General features: G+C 46.8%; 1 non-coding gene across 1 annotated transcript; it reads right to left on the reverse strand.

Moving 5' to 3' along the window:
* Positions 1-18,285: 18,285 nt before the first annotated feature.
* Positions 18,286-18,357, reverse strand: TRNAR-ACG (transfer RNA arginine (anticodon ACG)). Its single transcript has one exon. It is a non-coding gene; the product is annotated as a tRNA-Arg (tRNA).
* Positions 18,358-18,678: the final 321 nt, after the last annotated feature.

An 18,678-nucleotide genomic window follows, 5' to 3' on the forward strand; every position in this document is an offset into this window, starting at 1 on the left:
GTCAGGAAGAGGGTGCTGTGGACCTGGGGAAGCGGGCTGGGTCCCTCCCGCTTGGCTGATCCCCAGGTGGAAGGGCTGGGTTGGTCCCAGATCTGCCCTAACCAGTCACAGGAAGGGACAGAGCTTTCCTTCCACCTCTGTAGGCCTCTGTCTCCTCGTGGGAAGGGTGATTCCAGTCACCTCTCACCATCCCTGTTTGCTCCTTTTTCCTTTTACACGTGTGCCTGCCCCGAGGTGGACCCCAGCTATGGAGCTCGCACAAAGGGTCATCTCAAGGGTCCTGCTGAGGCTATGAGACCTCCTGCAACCCAGGGAGCAGTGTCCGCCCTGTATCTGGGGTTGACCTGACTTATCCGTCTGGGTGAACTTGGACATGTTACTGAGCTTTAGTTTTTTAATCTGTAAAATGGGAGTTGTGAGTACTAACATTTATAGCAATGTGGATGGCCCTTGAGGGCATCATGCTAAATGAATCGTCAGGCGGAGAAGGACAAATACTGCAAGGGATCACTTTCATGTGGAATTTTTAATTTTATTTTTGACGTGGACCATATTTAAAGTCTTTACTGAATTTATTACTATATTGCTTCTGTTTTATGTTTTGGTTTTTTGGCTGAGAGGCCTATGGGATCTTCAATCCCCGACCAGGGATGGAACCCATGCCCCCTGCATTGGATGGCCAAGTCTTAACCACTGGGCCACCAGGGAAGTTCCTGGAATTTTTTTTTTTTAAGTCAAATTCACAGAAACAGAGAGTAGAAGTGATCGCCAGGGAACGGGGGTGAAGGAAATAGGGAAAGGTTGATAAAAGGGTACAAATGTTCAGCTGTATGATGAATAATGTGTGACATGGTGGCTGTAGCTGATAACACTGATTATACAATTGAAAGTTGCTTAGAGAGTAGAACTTAAATGTTCTCAACCCCTAAAAAAAAGAAAACCAGTGATGGATGTGTTAATTAACTAGATGGGAGGAATCCTTTCACAAGGTATATGTATATCAAATCATCTCAATGCACACTTTAAATATCTCACAGTTTTATTATACTGCAATAAAGCTGAAAAAAGCGGGTTGTGAGAATTAAATAGAATGTTCCACATAAAATGCGTAGCATAGTGCTTGGTTCTGAGTGAGCACTCAATTCACACTTTATACTACAGCTATTTTCCCCTGACTTCTTCCCTCTTGACAACCAGATACGGCCTCTGGCTTCTTTAGCATCTCCTTGGCCTCTGACTCTGAAACTCAAAGTTGATTTTGGTAAAGATGGTGTCACACATTTTTAAAAGATTTCCCTCCCATGCGGAGCTACCGAGCATTGCAGAAGCTGCTTTGCATCCGTATTCACAATTATTTCAGCATTCTTACAGGTAAGGCATTCAGTTCAGTTCAGTTCAATTCAGTTCAGTTGCTCAGTCATGTCCGACTCTTTGTGACCCCATGGACTGCAGCACGCCAGGCCTCCCTGTCCATCACCAACTCCCGGAGTTCACCCAAACTCACGTCCATTGAGTCAGTGATGCCATCCAACCATCTCATCCTCTGTCGTCCACTTCTCCTCCTGCCTTCAATCTTTCCCAGAATCAGGGTTTTTTCAAATGAGTCAACTCTTCACATCAGGTGGCCAAAGTACTGGCGTTCAGCTTCAATGTGAGTCCTTTCAATGTACACTCAGGACTGGTCTCCTTTATGATGGACTGGTTGGATCTCCTTGCAGTCAAGGGACTCTCAAAAGTCTTCTCCAACACCACAGTTCAAAAGCATCAATTCTTCGGCGCTCAGTAAGGCATTTATTTTTTCATTTTATAGAAAAGGAGACTGAGTATCAGTGAGAATAACTGAGCTGACCAAGGCCACACACTTAGAAAGTGCTGGAGCCAGGATTTGTGCCAGTTGGGTCTGGTGCCAAAGTGCACAGAACACCATTCCCCTCCATGGGTACCAGGTGGGCCCTTCCAACTTCACTATGCCCTCTGAGACCAAGTGTGCAATGGCTGACTTGGGTCAAGTGCACAGGACGGGGCTTATGAGTTTGAGGGGACCCAGCAGGCCAAATGCCTGACTCTGGGCCTATGGACCTCACGCTCCAGGCAACGGAGCCAGCCTGCAGGCTGGAGTCCTCCCAGGAACACTTGGAGAAGAAATAAAGACATGATTGGTGACATCAAGCCACAGACTCACACAAAGATGATGGAGCTTCATTAAGGTGGAATTTTAAATTTGGACAGAGGCTGGCAAGGAACTGTATCTTATTGCTATCTAGAAAAAACTTGCCAAGCAAATTAATAATGTAAACAGGATTTCCCCAAAGAACCTTTAATCCATGTAATCCTTTCCAATTCAATAAACATTTCATAAGTGCGTTGGAGATACAACACCAAATGAATCTTTCCCTTTCAAAAGGAGCTCACAGTCCAGACCAGACACAAGCATCTAAGTGTTCATACACACTCTCTCTCTCTCTCACACACACACACACAAACACTACATTAAAAAAATTTTTTTTAATGAAAAAAAATCAAGCTGTACATGAGCACGGTGATGAGAGGGATGAATTGGGTTTGGCAAGGTCGGAAAGAACACACTCCCTTAAAAAAATCCCTTTAATTTGAAAGATCAACTTAGCAATTAGAATTATTCCCATCAAGTTGGATATCAAAGCAGGAGATCAAAGGGCTGATACCACCTCAACTTTAGTAAGCTTAGTAGAAATTATTGCATGAGCTTCAAATAATAGGACTTCCCTCTCCTAGGGATATTCTAAAATGTAGATCCCTATTTAGTTCAAACACATGGTCCCCTCAGTCCAAGTTAGTACAGCTTTTCTGTGGGCCATGAGTAAAAAGCTTCTGTTTTCCATTTCTTAGGGGGTCCCAGAGCACTCTTTTGCAATGAACATTTCCCAGGAAAATGTGGAGAATATGGTACAGAGGGATTCAGGGTTAAGATCAATTGGAGGGACTTCCTTCAGGTCCAGTGACTGAGACTCTGTGTTCCCAATGCAAGGGGGCTGAGTTCAATCCCTGGTCAGGGAACTAGATTTCACAGGCTGCAACTAAAGATCCTGTGTGTTGCAGCGAAGATGGGGGATCCTGCATGCCACAACTAAGACCTGGTGCAGCCAAATAAATAAATGTTTTTTAAAAGAAGGATCAAATGGAGAGCATATTGGATTGTACCGAAAGAATGGGAACTGGACCACGAACTTGGCATTTAACCAGATTTCCTGGAGGACAGAAGGGAAAGAAGCTGGGTGAGGATGTTAGTCAACAGATGTCCATGTCTGGAGGCAGAGTTGGCAAAAGGCAAGACCAACAGAGCAGGAAGAGGCTTTGGGTCTGAGGGATCTACTTTGGAAGGTTGTTGGGTGGCCATGAATCCTCCATGACAGGATATTGGAGCCACGGGAGGTCGGCACGACCAGTGGGCGCCCTCAGTGGTTACCACCGCCCCCTACTCCACCCCCCGCTCAGCCCCACATGTCTGCTCCACACGCCCCCTCTCTCAAAACCCAACATCCCTCCTTGAAAGTTCACCCGAACCCTACTCCACTGACTCAGCAGGCCACGAAGCACGGAGAAACCCTTTGGGGGAAATCCAAGGGCCGGAGCTTCTTATTCTGAGAACCTCCCACCACCGGACGGAAGCAGAGATCATGACACTCAGCACTTTCCAGCCACCATTCCTCTCTCCCGAGGTGGCATCCGTGGGGGTTGGCGACTCTGCAGCTATTTTTACCCTCAGATTTCCGGAATTGCCGACTAATCTTGGTTACAGGACACCACAGTCAATGCCACTCCATCCACAGCAATCACAAGAAACCTCAGGCTCAACGTGCAGCTGTGCATGGCCACACTCATCCTTCCCCGGACGCACGGCCCCGGCTGTGGAGCCAAGTGCCAAGGCCTCTGCTGGATGGAGAGTGGGAGTGGCGGGGGTGGGCAGCTCCCTCGGGGCAATCTAGCATCAGATGTGATATGACACACGTCGTAGCCAACAACTTCTGCCGGTCGGAGGAGGACCCCAGAGTCCAGGATTGATGTTTTCAGTTTTCAAAGGACCTCTAGGTTGAGTGTTCCCATGGTTTGTGGTGGAGCCAGTTCAGTACCCACAAAGAGCCACTTTCTTGCTCCAATCCTGTGTTAGTGATCACCAACTGGACAAAGGTTCCTTGCCCGCCTTGACCTCTCACCTGTGAACCTCCGAGCATATTACCTTTTGTTTTCCATCTTCGTGTGTCTTTCAGTCTACAGACCCTCTCGGAGGTCCCAGAGGCTGGTGTATTTTAAGAAAGAACTACTTTCTCGGTGTAGATGGAAAAATAATGTTAAAGCTGGAGAAAAGTTTGAAACCAAGATAGGATTTTCCTTTTGCCTGAAAGAATCCTATGAGTTATAAACTCCCACTCAAGGCGCATTGGGGCCAGCAGCGAGGAGGTGCTGAAGGATAATGAGAATCAACATTGTAATCTCTTCTCCAACGGCAGCTGAGTGCTAATGGCTAGAAAACAGGCAAAGAATAATTTCCTATAATTGTTAATAATGGCAATTATTACTGTAATAAGGATAATCCTGTCTGAGGCCAAAAGCTGGCCCTGCTGTGTTCTCAGCCTTCTCCTGGGAGGAGGGCCTCATACAGAAAATTTCTCTAACTCTTCATGATCAAAATATTGTCAACCAAAAGCCACTGAGTATCCAAACCACCATCTTCTCCTTCTGCTATTGACCAGGGTTGTTTGTTTAAGTCTCAAAACACCCCTAAATTACAAGGCCTTTCCCCATCGGATTTCCCACAGAAAATTAACTTGGATCAAGAAGGATTCAGAGTGGGTCGGACTCGAAATCTGCCTGGCTCGGACTCGAAATCCGCCTGGCTCAGGGAGCTCAGATGTTGGCCCATGGCCCCACTTTCGCAGGTCCACTTCCGGTGACCGTTCATTGCGGGATTTGCCGGGCAGACGTTCTCCGTTTCAGTTACTGAGCTGGGACACGCTGGCTACAGAGATATACCAACTCACCCAGCAAGGGCATCGCAGGGCTGAGAAGGCCTGGCCTAGGTGGGGAGCGAGGTGGAAGGAAGAGAGAAAAGAAAGTTACAAAAAAAAAAAAAAACGGACTTGTTAGACCCACTATTTCATCATGCAATATTCAAATATTAGAACCTTGGCCCAAAATAGCTGCTCACTTACTGCCTTTTCCCTTTGCCTTGGCTCCAAGAAACACGAAACGAGAGGTAGCTGAACAAAATGCCTCATTCATGAGAGTCTGGCGGATGCAAGCGAGTTCATGACTTGATAATCCCCGACAGCCCTCATTAAATCAGGGAGCCGCAGGTGTGAAGGCCACTGGGGGCGGGAGCTGGAATCCGGGCCAGAGCCGCAGGACGCTGTCAGTTGAGGGACCTTGTCAGGCTGGGGCAGCTTTCCAAGTTGATAAGGGAACAGTGCCAATTCGGAATGAATGCTTAAGGCAGAAGTCTCTTTCCACGGCAAGAAGTCAGAGGCTGTTCTCTTAATCTGATGTGTGTGCATAAAGGCTTGGTTTCTTCAGCAAAACTGAACTCCAGACACCCTAAAACTGGTAAAAAGGGGGAAAAAAATCTCCTGGTGGGCAGGAGTTCGTACCTCTTCCAGGCTTGACCCTCATCATTCAGAACTTACCTTCCTCTTAGGGATCAACGTCAACTGCTGTTTCCCGCACACCCGCTTCAGGAGACAGGCTTCTGCTTTGGCCAGCGAGAGAGCACCTCCACCCCGGGAGGAGAGCCTCCCGCAGGGACCCTCCCTCCTCATCCATCTCAGACAGAGTTTTATTAGGGAAGGGAGTGCACTTCAGGGCATGTTTGTCTGACAAAGGAACAGGTTTATGGGGTGAGTTGGGTGGACAGGATTAACTGCCACTATTGTCGTGTGATTTTAGGAATGCCTTTAGGAAAATTTGAGGTCAAAACCATTTCTCCCATACTGCCTTTTTGTCACGGATCCCTGAAACCCCTCAGCTGAGGATTTTGGTAAATTACAAGGACTAGTGAGAATTGAAACGCCCAAGGCTATTTCTAATATTACAAGGTACCAAGGGGGAACATCAAGGAGTGAAAGAAACCAGGTCCCCCACTGCAAGCTTTGATTGACAAGGCACAATCACAAAAGAGAACTGACGTCTAAGACAGCTTTTGACAACCTCTTTGAGCTTTAGTTTCTTTATCTGTAGAATGGGGATGACGACAACAAAAATAGGAACTAGCTCCAGAGCACTGTCAAGAAAATGTAATGATGTCCAGAAATCTGCACGATCGCTTCAACGTTATACTAGCCAAGTGGAAACTTCCTATGACACCATTTTCCAGGGCAGAACAACCTTCCAAGTGGTTTTGGTTATTGACCTATATTGACCCAGCAGAGGATGGGCCCCAAAGATTTGACTTTTGGGAGGTCTCAAAGTCAGTTGCTCCAGAGAGGAAATACTGGCCACTGGGTCTCTTGGTACACAAATTGTCTTGTATCTACGGGAACATTAGATTTGCAACTTCAAAATATACTTTTAAACCTATGCTTAGTGAAAATGCCTATTACTAATTAACTCATTCACCTGGTTACCTAAGATAGCAACCAGTATTTGAGGAACTGGGAACAAAAACACAGGAGTCATTCAAAACAATCCAAACCATTGAAATTCAACCACCATGGCAACACACTTTGCAAGCAGACAAGAAAAATGTAAAACTGAAGCTCTTTCTAATGGCTTTAGCTAAACAAAATAAACCTAGAGGGGAAAATAAAATGATTTCTTCCAACTAGAGTTTTTACAAGGAGAGCAAAATCAAATGCTTTCCTAAAATTCTACAAAGCAAACACAACCCTTCAAAAGTCCATGAGAAATGGCAGGTATTTCACTGATTAAGTTTGAGTGGACAAGCAAGAAATGTTTCTGGAAAACTGTGGGGAAACGGGCATGGACAGCCCTCGTCAGAATCATCAGGGTTTGACAGTATTAGAAATGCAAGCCTGGAGCTACAAACTTGAAACCCAGGACTTGAAAATGGAATCCATTCTTGCCCCTACTCTCACCTCCCAACAGAATAAAACCCTAATGTCCTCAGAAAGCTATAATGTTGAGAAATAACAGGCAAAATATTTGAAATCATTAACATTTACTGGGCTTTCCCTCTCTGTTTTTCTAATTGGCCTTTGTGTCTTTTGCTAGGGCTGCCATAACAAAATACCACAGACTGGGTGGCTTAAGCAACAAGAAGTTATTTATTTTTCTCACAATTCTGGAGGCCGGAAGTCCAAGATCAAGGTGTTGGCAGGTCTGGTTTCTCCTGAGGCCTCTCTCCTTGGCTTGCAGACAGTTGCCTTCTTCCTGTGTCTGCTGCTACTGCTAAGTCACTTCAGTTGTGTCCGACTCTGTGCGACCCCATAGACAGCAGCCCACCAGGCTCCCCCATCCCTGGGATTCTCCAGGCAAGAACACTGGAGTAGGTTGCCATTTCCTTCTCCAATGCATGAAAGTGAAAAGAGAAAGTGAAGTCGCTCAGTCATGTGCGACTCTTCGCGACCGCATGGACTGCAGCCCACTTGGCTCCTCTGTCCATGGGATTTTCCAGTCAAGAGTACTGGAGTGGGTGCCATCGCCTTCTCCCTTCCTGTGTCTACATGTGGTCATCTTTCTGTGTATGCTCATCCCTGGAGTTTCTTTGTGTGTCCAAACTTCCTCTTACAATGGCACCAGTTAGATTGGACTAGGGCCAATCCCGACAGCCTCATTTGAACTTAATTACTTCTTTAAAGGCCCCATCTTCAAATACAGTCACATTCTGAGGGTAAGACTTTTAACACATGAACTCGGGGGGACACAATTCAGCCCCAAATACCCTATTCTTAATCTCTCTATACCTTTGCACTGGGAAAGTTCTGCTGGAGGCTCTCTTGCCTATTCTCAAATATCTAATAAATAATTTCTATGTGCCTGTTTTAAGCGATGGCAACAGAAGAATACTATTCTTGCCCTCAAGGGATTTTTATTCTAGAAGTTGGAAGGATCAGTTCAGTTCAGTTCAGTTCAGTCGCTCAGTCGTGTCTGACTCTTTGCGACCCCATGAATTGCAGCACGCCAGGCCTCCCTGTCCATCACCAACTCCCGGAGTTCACTCAGACTAACGTCCATCGAGTCAGTGATGCCATCCAGCCATCTCATCCTCTGTCGTCCTCTTCTCCTCCTGCCCCCAATCCCTCCCAGCATCAGAGTCTTTTCCAAAGAGTCAACTCTTCGCATGAGGTGGCCAAAGTACTGGAGTTTCAGCTTTAGCATCATTCGATATGTGACTTCAAATGCACATAATTTAAAGGCAGTCTGTGATAAACACCATGAAAGACTAGGGCAGAGACTGACAAACTTCAGCCTGAAGTCCTAATCTGGCCTGCCACCCGTTTTTATAAGTTTCTACTGAAACACAGCCATGCCCATTTATGCATATATTCTTTTTTCAAAGTTACGTAGAGGGTGTGATAACCCACTCCAATATTCTTGTCTGGAGAATCCCACGGACAGAGGAGCCTGGTGGCTACAGTCCATAGGATCTCACAGAGTCAGACACGACTGAAGTGACTTCATGCGTGTAGTTATGACACAAAGATTTTATTATCTGGCCCTTAACAGAAGCAATTTGCTGAGCCCTGGACTAGAGTAAAATTTGATCTGAGATGAGAGATAGAAGGAAGCCCATCTGACTGTTGTCCCCAGAATGTGTGATTTAAGCTGAGCTTGGATGGATGAATAAGTTCAAGCAGCTGAGGTGGGAAGGGGGTTCTAAGCAATGTGAAGAGCATGAGCGAACGTGTGAGGGGGTGGGAATTCAAGGCACGGTTGGTGTCTGAGGGTCTTCACCCTTAGACATCAAGATAGGAGCCTGGACCCCTCTCAGATGGCTCTGGAGCACCTTGGAGGGTTTTGGCCAAGGTGCTGACATGCAACTAGCCTACCGTGTGAGAGGCCTGACGTGAAATGCTCAGATGAATTAGACCCAGTTCCTGCAATAAAGTTATGACTCTAATAAAGGGAATAAGGCAAGCGTTGGAACAATGACAGGACTGGGCAGAATACTGCCTCCGTGGGGAGAGCTTACATTCAGAAAGCGAGGTTCAAGCAAAGTTGATGATCATGTTGAGGATGGATTATTGATGATAGTAATGATAGTTCAGGGACCTCCCTGGTGGTCCAGTGGCTAAGACTCTGTGCTCCCAATGCAGGGAGCTTGGGTTCGATCCCTGGTCAGGGAACTAGATTCCACATGTGGCAGCTTTAAAGAAAAAATCCTGCACGTCACAACTAAGACCTGGTGCAGCCAAATAAATTAATTTAAAAATCAATATTAAAAAAATAACGATAGTCCAGGTTCACTCAGCCTGTCGTGTAAGTCAGGTCCTCTGTCACCTGGTCTGCACTCACTGCAAGGAGCTCCTCATATTATTCCAATTAAATGATGAGGAAACAGAGGCTCAACTGAGAAGGATTCACACCCAAGGTAGCTGCTGCTGCTGCTGCTAAGTTGCTTCAGTCGTGTCCAACTCTGTGAGACCCCATAGACGGCAGCCCACCAGGCTCCTCCATCCCTGGGATTCTCCAGGCAAGAACATTGGAGTGGGTTGTCGTTTCCTTCTCCAATGCATGAAAGTGAAAAGTGAAAGTGAAGTCACTTAGTCGTGTCCAACTCTTCGCGACCCCACGGACCGCAGCCTACCAGGCTCCTCCACCCATGGGATTCTCCAGGCAAGAGTACTGGAGTGGAGTGCCATTGCCTTCTCCACCCAAGGCAGAGAGAGAGCCAAATCACTATGGTAAGAGGGGAGGAAGGGAGGCCCTGATAAAAGACTTTTACAAAAGTCCATGTTTGCAGGGCTTCCCTGGTGGTTCACTGGTTTGGAATCCACTTGCCAATGCAAGGGACATAGGTACGATCCCTTGTCCAGGAGGATATACCACATACTGCAGAGCAACCATGCCCAAGTGCTGCAGCTACTGAAGCCCGTGCTCTGGAGACTGCAAGCCACAACAACTGAAGCCCATGTGTCCTAGAGCCTTGCTGTGCAACAGCTAATGCCACGGTAGTGAGAAACCTGAGCCCCACAAATGGAGAATAGCCCCCACTCGCTGCGACTAGGGAAAGCCCTTGAGCAGCAACAAAGACCCAGCACAGCCAAAAATAAATATAAATTTTTTAAAAAGTCTATGGTTTGCAGAGAAGCAAACAGAAAGATTTAGGATTCATGGTTTATAGTTAGTATTTGAGTAGTCTCCAGTTCTTGAAAAAATTTTTCAAAGCGTAGAAGGATGATCGATATGTCTCAGTGTGTGTCCTTGGCTCCAAAATGTGGTTTGTGAAGAACGGATTCCCTGCTGTTCCTGTGGGTGTGACATGTGCCTCTACTTTACACAGGGCCACAGTGCTTCCGGGAGAGATGGGCAGAAGAAAAAGCTAGTCCTTCCAGGGAGAGTTCAAAAGAGATGTAGTCCTCAATTCCAGGCCAGCAGTGTGTGCTCAGGCCAAAATACCTTCTGCTTATGTTTAAATGGAAAAGTCCATCTGACCACTCCCATCATCCCTGGGGCTACCCTGGAGGCTGCCATGGCTCCTAGAGACGCTTCCAGAGGCTTGTGCTGGGGGTCAGCGCATCAGTGAGGAGGTCCCCCTCTGGGCAGCGACTGCAGTTGGCATCAGAATAGATGCCGCACAGTCCAGAAAAGAGCAGAAAGACAGCAGGGCCACTTGGCTCCACCAGGGTCCTGATCGGACAGTCGGGAGCTCCCCCCATGGCCCTAAGGGACACAAAGAGAGGACCAAACGCAGGAACTGAGTAGCTCTTGGCTCTCCACCCCCCCTCCTGGGTTCCTCACATACCACCAGGTCCTAAATGACAAGCTACAATTACAGGAAAGCGCTGAAGTTACAAGTTGTTCTAAACACTCTTCAACAAAGAATATTCAGTGAAAAGGAACCCCAGGCAGTTATAAACCTTTTTAGCTGTGTTGAAACCATAAGGTTTGCATCCAAGAATGTGTTGTCTGTTTGAGGCCAGCCTTTATTCTTTCAGTCGGGTGCCAGTGGCATGCATTTCAAATGAGCGGTTGTCTGTGGCCCCAGAGTCTGTGGCCGAGGCATATCTAATCGGGTTGAGCAGCCGTTCATCCCAGCTGTCAGCTCGCTGGAAATCAGAACACTATCTGCAACCACACACAACTCGAGGAGAAGGTTGGAGCTCGGAGCCCTGAGCCTCCAACTCCCCCCTGGCCCGACTGGGGCGGCCCCTGGTTTTTCCTTTTCTTACATGACTATGTACAACAGTAGCAAAGCTATTTTAGGGATTAAAACAGCTAATTGCAGATTTCCATCAGGGCCAGCCGCTCAGAACCCAGGTTTGGAGAGCACGTTGGTGGTCTTTGCCTGTGGGATGGTTTTTTTGGTTTGTTTGCTCGAGAGGTCGTTGGTCCACACCCCAGACCCACAAAGCTGTTAATTGGAGGCTCTTCCATGTGAGCTGCTTGGTTCTGGGAGTGAGGAATTTGCTGGAATTTAGTGTGAAATAGCGTGTGATGTTTTTTTGGCCCTAAAAGCATGGCTGGAAGGGCCTTTAAAAGTCGTCTACTCAGCCTGCTTATTGGATAGATGAAGAAACAGCGGTTCAGAGAGGCCCACAGCCAGTCAGGGGGCAGAAGTGGGAGGAGACTCCAGCTTGGAGGACTTCCTTTCTGGTGCTCTCTCTTCTGAGATGTCTGCACAATTCTCTCAGGTCACTTAAAAGCTTCAGAAAGGTAGTGAAACAGGCTGGTTTACATCTCCAGGCCCTTCCATGTGCAGCAAACAGTATGACCTGGGGTGAGTTATTTAACCTTGCAGAGCTGTGCTTGCACCATCTATAAAAAGGGCATCATAGGTTTGCCTATCAGGTCGGCCAGTTACTTACATGAGATCTTGACACTTAGTGGTCCCTTGACAGTGCTCAGTGGCCATATTACACATGTTGCTCTACGTGGCTGCTTTTGCTGAGACTGACTGCAGATTCTTCTCCTGGAGAGGACGCACTGGGAGTTGGTTTTCCTGCCGTGACCCCCTCCAGCTTCCAAAGCTCTTCCTGTCTTTTCTGAGAGGTGATCTCCACAGGGTCAAGGAACCCAGTCCTGGGAAAGCTGGGGCCCTGGGGGTATCAGAAAAATTCAGGAGAAAAATATGTTATTTTCCACCAAGAGATGATGAAGGTCTCATTTATTTTTTATTTTTTTTTTAAAGTAATTAACTTTTAAAATTAATTATTATTATTATTATTTTTTGGCCATGCCATATGGCTTACAGGATCTTAGTTCCCCGACCAGGGATTGAACTCAGGCCCAAGGGGGTGAAAGCACAGAGTCCTAAACTTTCAACTGCAAGGGAATTGGCTGAACTGAAGGTCTCATATATATTCCAATGAAAGTTAGACCTGTGACTTCCGGGCCTGTCTTTTCTGTAGAGCAGCGTAGATGTGCAGGATAACGTGCTTACCTCCTGTTTAAAGTTCACGGCCTCTCAGAGGAAGCAGTTTGCATCTCTCCCTTATCAGCCTGGGGATATACTTCAGAGTGCAGCAGGCAGTGGCCTGGGAGGGCGTCCCTCTTCCAGAAAAAAGCATTGCTTTTTCAGGAAAGGTAAGAACAGCGTCCTGCTTTGCTCTCTCCATCCTCCCCCGCTGTCTGGGGACCCACAGCAGGTCCGAGGAGCCTGGAAAACCTGGGCAGGTACAGGACATCGTGGAGACCACTTGCCCCCTCCACTGCCTGAGGACAAGGTGAGAAGTCAGCCACCTGCAATCCGAAAGAAGGTCTTAACCAGAACCCGGTCGCTCTGGCACCCTATTGTTGAATTTCCAGCCTTCAGAACTGTGAGAAATATACTTCTGTTTTTCATAAGCCACCCAGTCTATGCTCTTCAGTTACAGTAGCCTGAAAAAATGAAGATAACCTCTTATAAACTAGAAAGAGATGGGTACTCCCTCAACCTGATAAATGTCACATACATCCAATAGCTATAGTAAACATCATATTTAATGAAGAAACTTTAGCGATCCCCTTTAATACTGGAACAAAACAGGGATCCCACTATTGGTGCTGTGACTTAGCAAAGTATGGAAAAAACTGCAAGTACCCCCACCCACCCAAAAAATATGCACAGTGGAACAAGTCAACAGTAAGAAAAGGCGTAAAGATTAGCAGTGAAGAAATAGCTATCCTTACGAGAAAAAATAAAAATGAAAATCAGCACACAAAACTGATAAGGATGGTTCGCAAAGTTGCTAGATAAAAGTTTAACTTACAAAAAAAAATCAACTAAATAGCATTTTATGCTAATAGACAACTAAAATGTAAGAGAAGATTAAACATGATTGTTACTAACAGAAAAATTGAAGTATCCAAGACTTAATTTAAAAAATATGCCATGGAAGAAAGTTAAAGTTCTTTTAAGAGATACCAAAGAAAATCTAAATAACTGGGAACATCACTCCATACGCTTGGTTGGGATGGCATAATATTATAAGGCTGAAATATCTCTTCCAAATGATCTATAAATTAAATATGATCATAATATATAAACATTTGTTGTATTTTTAAAAAACTCAATATATGTATTCCAAAAATTTCTTGGAGACAGAGATGTCCACAGATAATTATGTCAACAAAGGATGAACAAAATAGAGACTTGCCTGACCCAGCATCAATATGTATTACAAAGGAAACCCAAATAGAAAAAAAATAGACAAAAGACGTGAATGAGCAATTTACAGAAAAGGGAGACCCAAATGACTAAAGAAACATGGGGGGTAGGGAATGCTCAAACATCAGGAATTAGAGAAATTCAAATTGAATCAATAATAGTGTATCACTTTACACACCCTGGGATGTCAAAACTGAAGAGCTGGTTGATGCCAAAGTTGCATGGACTCCTGGTGGAAGTGTGGCTAGGCATACTCATGCTGGAAAACAACGAGCAACACTTAGCCTGTGAAGTGTGTTACGCCCCAGGTCTCAGCGGTCCCACCCCTGCCTGTGTCCCCAGGGAACTCATCCTCCAAGTCCGTAAGGGAACACGTATGAGAATGTTCACCTCAGATTGTCATGGAAGCAGGAGGTGGAGGTAACCTTGGTGCTGACAAGAAAAATGGGTGGACACATGCTCTGAAGTACTGCATAGCAGATAAGCATAGTCTGGTGTGGCTATGTCTTAACAACATGGTGTTTAATGGGAACAAATGCTGGGAAACAGAATGAGGTTCTCAGACCACATTGTTTATATAAATAAATATTTGCATGCTTAAATACAGCACTGTGCATTTAGAAGTGTGCATACACACGCATGGACGCACACGAAACACGTTAGAGAGTTGCCTCTGTGGAGAGTGAGTTGGGGGCAAGCAATGAGGAGTCAGTGGACCCAGGGCGAGACCGCGCATATGTGCCAATGACAGGTGCTGAGAATTGGGTGTGATGCTCTGCACCTGGAGTCTCTAACAAATTCTAAAACTACTTCTGTTCTTAGATCCTTGAGTGAGGGTCTCTGAGTTATAAAATTCTCCTAATCTCTGGATTATCAGAAAGATCTCTATTTTACTTCCTTGAATGATAGTTTTTCTGTACACAGAATTTTAGGTGGAGTTATTTCCCATTAACAGGTTTAGGATATTGTTGCGTGTTTTCTAGCCTTTATTGTTGCTTAAGGAAGTCTACCATCAGTCTGTTATTTCTTTAAAGGTATTTCCTTTCTAGTTGCTTTTATTTTCATTGTCTTTGGTGTTCTGGGTAGTAATTTATTTTTAGCTAGCTTGCTTGGAACTCTGGTCCATTTCAGGGACATAATACAGACATGCTAGTAAAACCTGGGACCTAAAACAAGATCCCTGCTCCTTGAGCCAGGCTGGGACAATGCTGGATGGTGGGGGTCATGGCATGCATTGCATGCATGGCACCGTGGTATAGTTGTGGTGTGGGTACCAAGGAAGGAGCTTCCATGCGAGAGTTGAGAACCGGGGTCATGTGAGTACCTGGATTAAACAGGCCTGCGTGCTGCAATTCATGGGGTCGCAAAGAGTTGGACATGACTGAGCGACTCAACTGAACTGACCTGAAGGGGCAGACCTGTTTTGAATCCTGAAGACCTTTCACCTCGGGCCCATAGAAGCCATCCCATCTCAGGAAGCAGCATGTTGAGCTAAATTTAGAAGAGTGAATTTCCAGTTTGGGATACCTTGCAGGAGAAGTGGATCTTTAAGAGGGGAAACTCTTTTGGAAAGACAATTTAACTAGAAAGAGAAAGGAGGGAGCTGTGAGAGCAGGAGAAACACAGCAGACCCTCTGGACAATGGGCTGAACCAGGAGGACCTTAGGGCTGAGCTGGGGCAAAGATCTCGGGAGACCATCTCCCTGCCCAGGGAAGCCGGCCGAAAGCTCCACCTGGTTTGTGCTGCTCGGACTTTTTCCAATCGCCATGTGGAACTGCCAACATTTTCCACATTAAGAACAAATCAAAAGAGATTTTTCACTAAGCGTGAGTTAGGGGGAGGGAATGAGAACAAATCAAATTCATGCAAAAATAGAGGAAATTAATTTTTAAAAAGTCCAACCAAACACCCTGTAATTTTTAGTGATTTCCTTTCAAGGAAACTGACCACTGTCACTATAAACAAAACAGAGAATAAATAAATAAAAAGGGAAAGAAGGTTGTGTTTTTTTTTTTTTTTTTTCCTCCTGGCCTCCCTGATGGATGGTTTATAGAGGCCTCAGGATAAAAGTCAGCCTCTAATTGTTCCCAGATGGTGCCTGCTTCTGCCTGCTTTGGTGTTTCCCTGAGTCTCAGCCCCAGCCTGGCAGACACGCTGGTGGTGACGGCTGCTGGACCCTCGTCCCCTTGGCGGTGACCGCAGCCAGAGGCAGAGGGGCAGCAGAAGGTCGGGGCCCTTGGTGGGAGGGGCAGATGGCCACAAAAAACCCTATTAACATCATGGAAATGACAAGCCACGAGCCAGTGCCCTTCAGAGTGGCTGGGCTCCTGCCTCTGTCCCTCCCAGGGGCGGTGTGCCTCCTTCCTCGTGGGGTGGCCTTCCTCACTTGCTCTTCACCATGCTCTGGGGGCCCACGAGGTATGGCCACTGAGGAGGGGCATGGCCAGGCAGAGATCTTCTCCTGACTTGGGAGAATTTTGCCTTCTTTTTTAATGCTCAAAAAGCAATCTAACCTCCTAGACCCTCAGTTTTCACGTCTGTAAAATGGGGATTAAAAACACCTACCCCTAGGGTTCCAAGGAAGAAGGAAGGTGAAGTGAGTAAACAGTGGTGGCCTCTGGACCGGTTATTATGAGCAGCCTCCAACCCTTTCCGAAATAAGGCAAGGTATTTGTCATAATTTGAGGAACCATCTCATATCATCTTTGGTCCTGTGGGATGGGGGCTGGGGGTCTCCATGAATCACCCTCAGCTGGGACCACCCCACCTTCTAGGAGCCACCCCTGCACCTCTGCTGCTCTAGCACGTAACTCCTGGGTGGTCACTTGGGACGTGTCTGTGTCTCCCTCTGCACTCCTGACCCTGCCTCCCAGGAATGCAGCCCAGAACCCCGCATGAGCTGGTCCCCTCCTGATTCCTCGATGAGTGGGACCTTAGTAAGACTGGGGGGTTAGGCACACAGACAGGGTCTGAACCTCTATTCTCACCATGTCGGCTCCTCTCCTGACTCTGTTTTAGGGATTCAGGTGCTTTGACAAGATCAGACGCTCTTCTTTGCCTAGGAAGAATTTGAAAATAACTTCTTAGTTGTTGAATATCTCTTGCAAAACAAATAGCATGATGAGTTGGGGTATATGAATCAGAAACAGATGGATAACATTTATCTGAAATACATAGAATTTCAACCCAGAGGGAAGGGGTGAGGAGGGGTAGCATTTGGGGTTTCCATGAGCTCAGATACAAGGAAAGGGGTTCGAGCCATATGAGGGATCTGACCGGCTCATCCGGGAGCCTCCAACCCAGGGTCTACAGAGGCTGTGCTTGCGGACCTCCGAGGAGCGTGGTTATCAAGGACCAGAGCTGCTATCAAGTTTCTAAGACATGGCTTCTGAAAATAAGCTGTTCTAATTTACAGTATACCTTCTCCTAACAACGCCCCCGCAGCACATGGCCCCGTGGGAGATGGAAATCATTTTGGAGATAGCCAGTTGCTGAGTTTGGCATCCGATCTGCAGCCATTACATGTGTGGAGAGAGGCCGTGATTGGTGGGACTGGGAGTGTGCTGGGGGGCGGGGGCGGGGGTGGACACATCAGTGGTTTCAGCAAGAATGCGAAAATACTATATTTTGTGACAAAGTTGCTCCAGGGCAGGCAGATTGCTCACAAATCGGTTACAGATTTCCCTGAAATATGTATGGACTTCCATGCAGAAGGAAGGGAGTTTGGGGCCCAAATGCATTTGGGGTTTTGTTGGGCTCAAAACTGGGAGTGGAGTCGGAGACAATGGCGTGGCCCAGCAGTGGTCCCTGGGCCTGCCCCCGCCCTTCCTACAAGCGGGGCCGTGCCGGTCCCATATCCTCAAGAGAAGCTATCGCCCTCTTGGGTCTCCAGTCCTCCAGGGTGTTGTTCAGTCACTCAGTCGTATCCAACTCTGCGACCCCATGGACTGCAGCACGCCAGGCTTCCCTGTCCTTCACCATATCCTGGAGTTTGCTCAAACTCATGTCCATTGAGTCAGTGATGCCATCCACCCATCTCATCCTCTGTCATCCCTTTCTCCTCCTGCCCTCAATCTTTCCCAGCATCAAGGTCTTTTCCAGTGAGTTGGCTCTTCCCATCAGGTGGCCAAAGTACTGGTGCTTCAGCTTCAGCATCAGTCCTTTCAGTGAATATTCAGGGTGAGTCTCTCCCAAACCCACCCGAGTCTGTGACTACTGCCACCATATGCCACCTTCATCAGAGGAGAAGCCTGCTTTCCAGTTTGGGATGTGATATTTTGGAAAGGATGGCAGAATGGAAAGTGCTTGGAGGATCACTCAGAATCTGTCCTGAAGTTAACGTTCTACTGAAAATTTTAGATACTCCTTCCCAGGCTCAAGTGTGGTCCTTCCTAGAATGTCAAACGTGAACGTGACGTGAAGTCGCTCAGTCGTGTCCAACTCTTTGCAACCCCATGGACTGTAGCCTACCAGGCTCCTCTGTCCATGGGATTTTCCAGGCAATAGTACTGGAGTGGATTGCCATTTCCTTCTCCAAGGCATCTTCCCAACCCAGGGATCGAACCTGGGTCTCCCGCTTCGTAGACAGACGCTTTACCGTCTGAGCCACCAGGGAAGTCTTAAGTGTTCATCAATTGATTGGTTCACACTGAACACATCTAAACTGGGACTCTGCTTTCTGCTACTGTCTTACCTTTTTATCTAAGAGTTTTTTTTTTTTTTTTTTCATAACCTACACACGTTCTCTCATATACTTTATTTTGTTTCATTTTTTTGGCTGCCCTAGGCCTTTGTTTCAGTGCTTGGGCTTAGTAGTTGCAGTCCAAGAGCTTAGTTTCCCCTTGATATGTGAGATCTCAGTTCCCCAGCCAGGGATTGAACCTACCTCTCCTGCATTGGAAGGTGGATTCTTAACCACTGAACTTCCAAGGAAGTC

The sequence above is a fragment of the Bos javanicus genome, chromosome 23 (assembly GCF_032452875.1).
Source record: "Bos javanicus breed banteng chromosome 23, ARS-OSU_banteng_1.0, whole genome shotgun sequence".
Taxonomy (NCBI): Eukaryota; Metazoa; Chordata; class Mammalia; order Artiodactyla; family Bovidae; genus Bos; species Bos javanicus.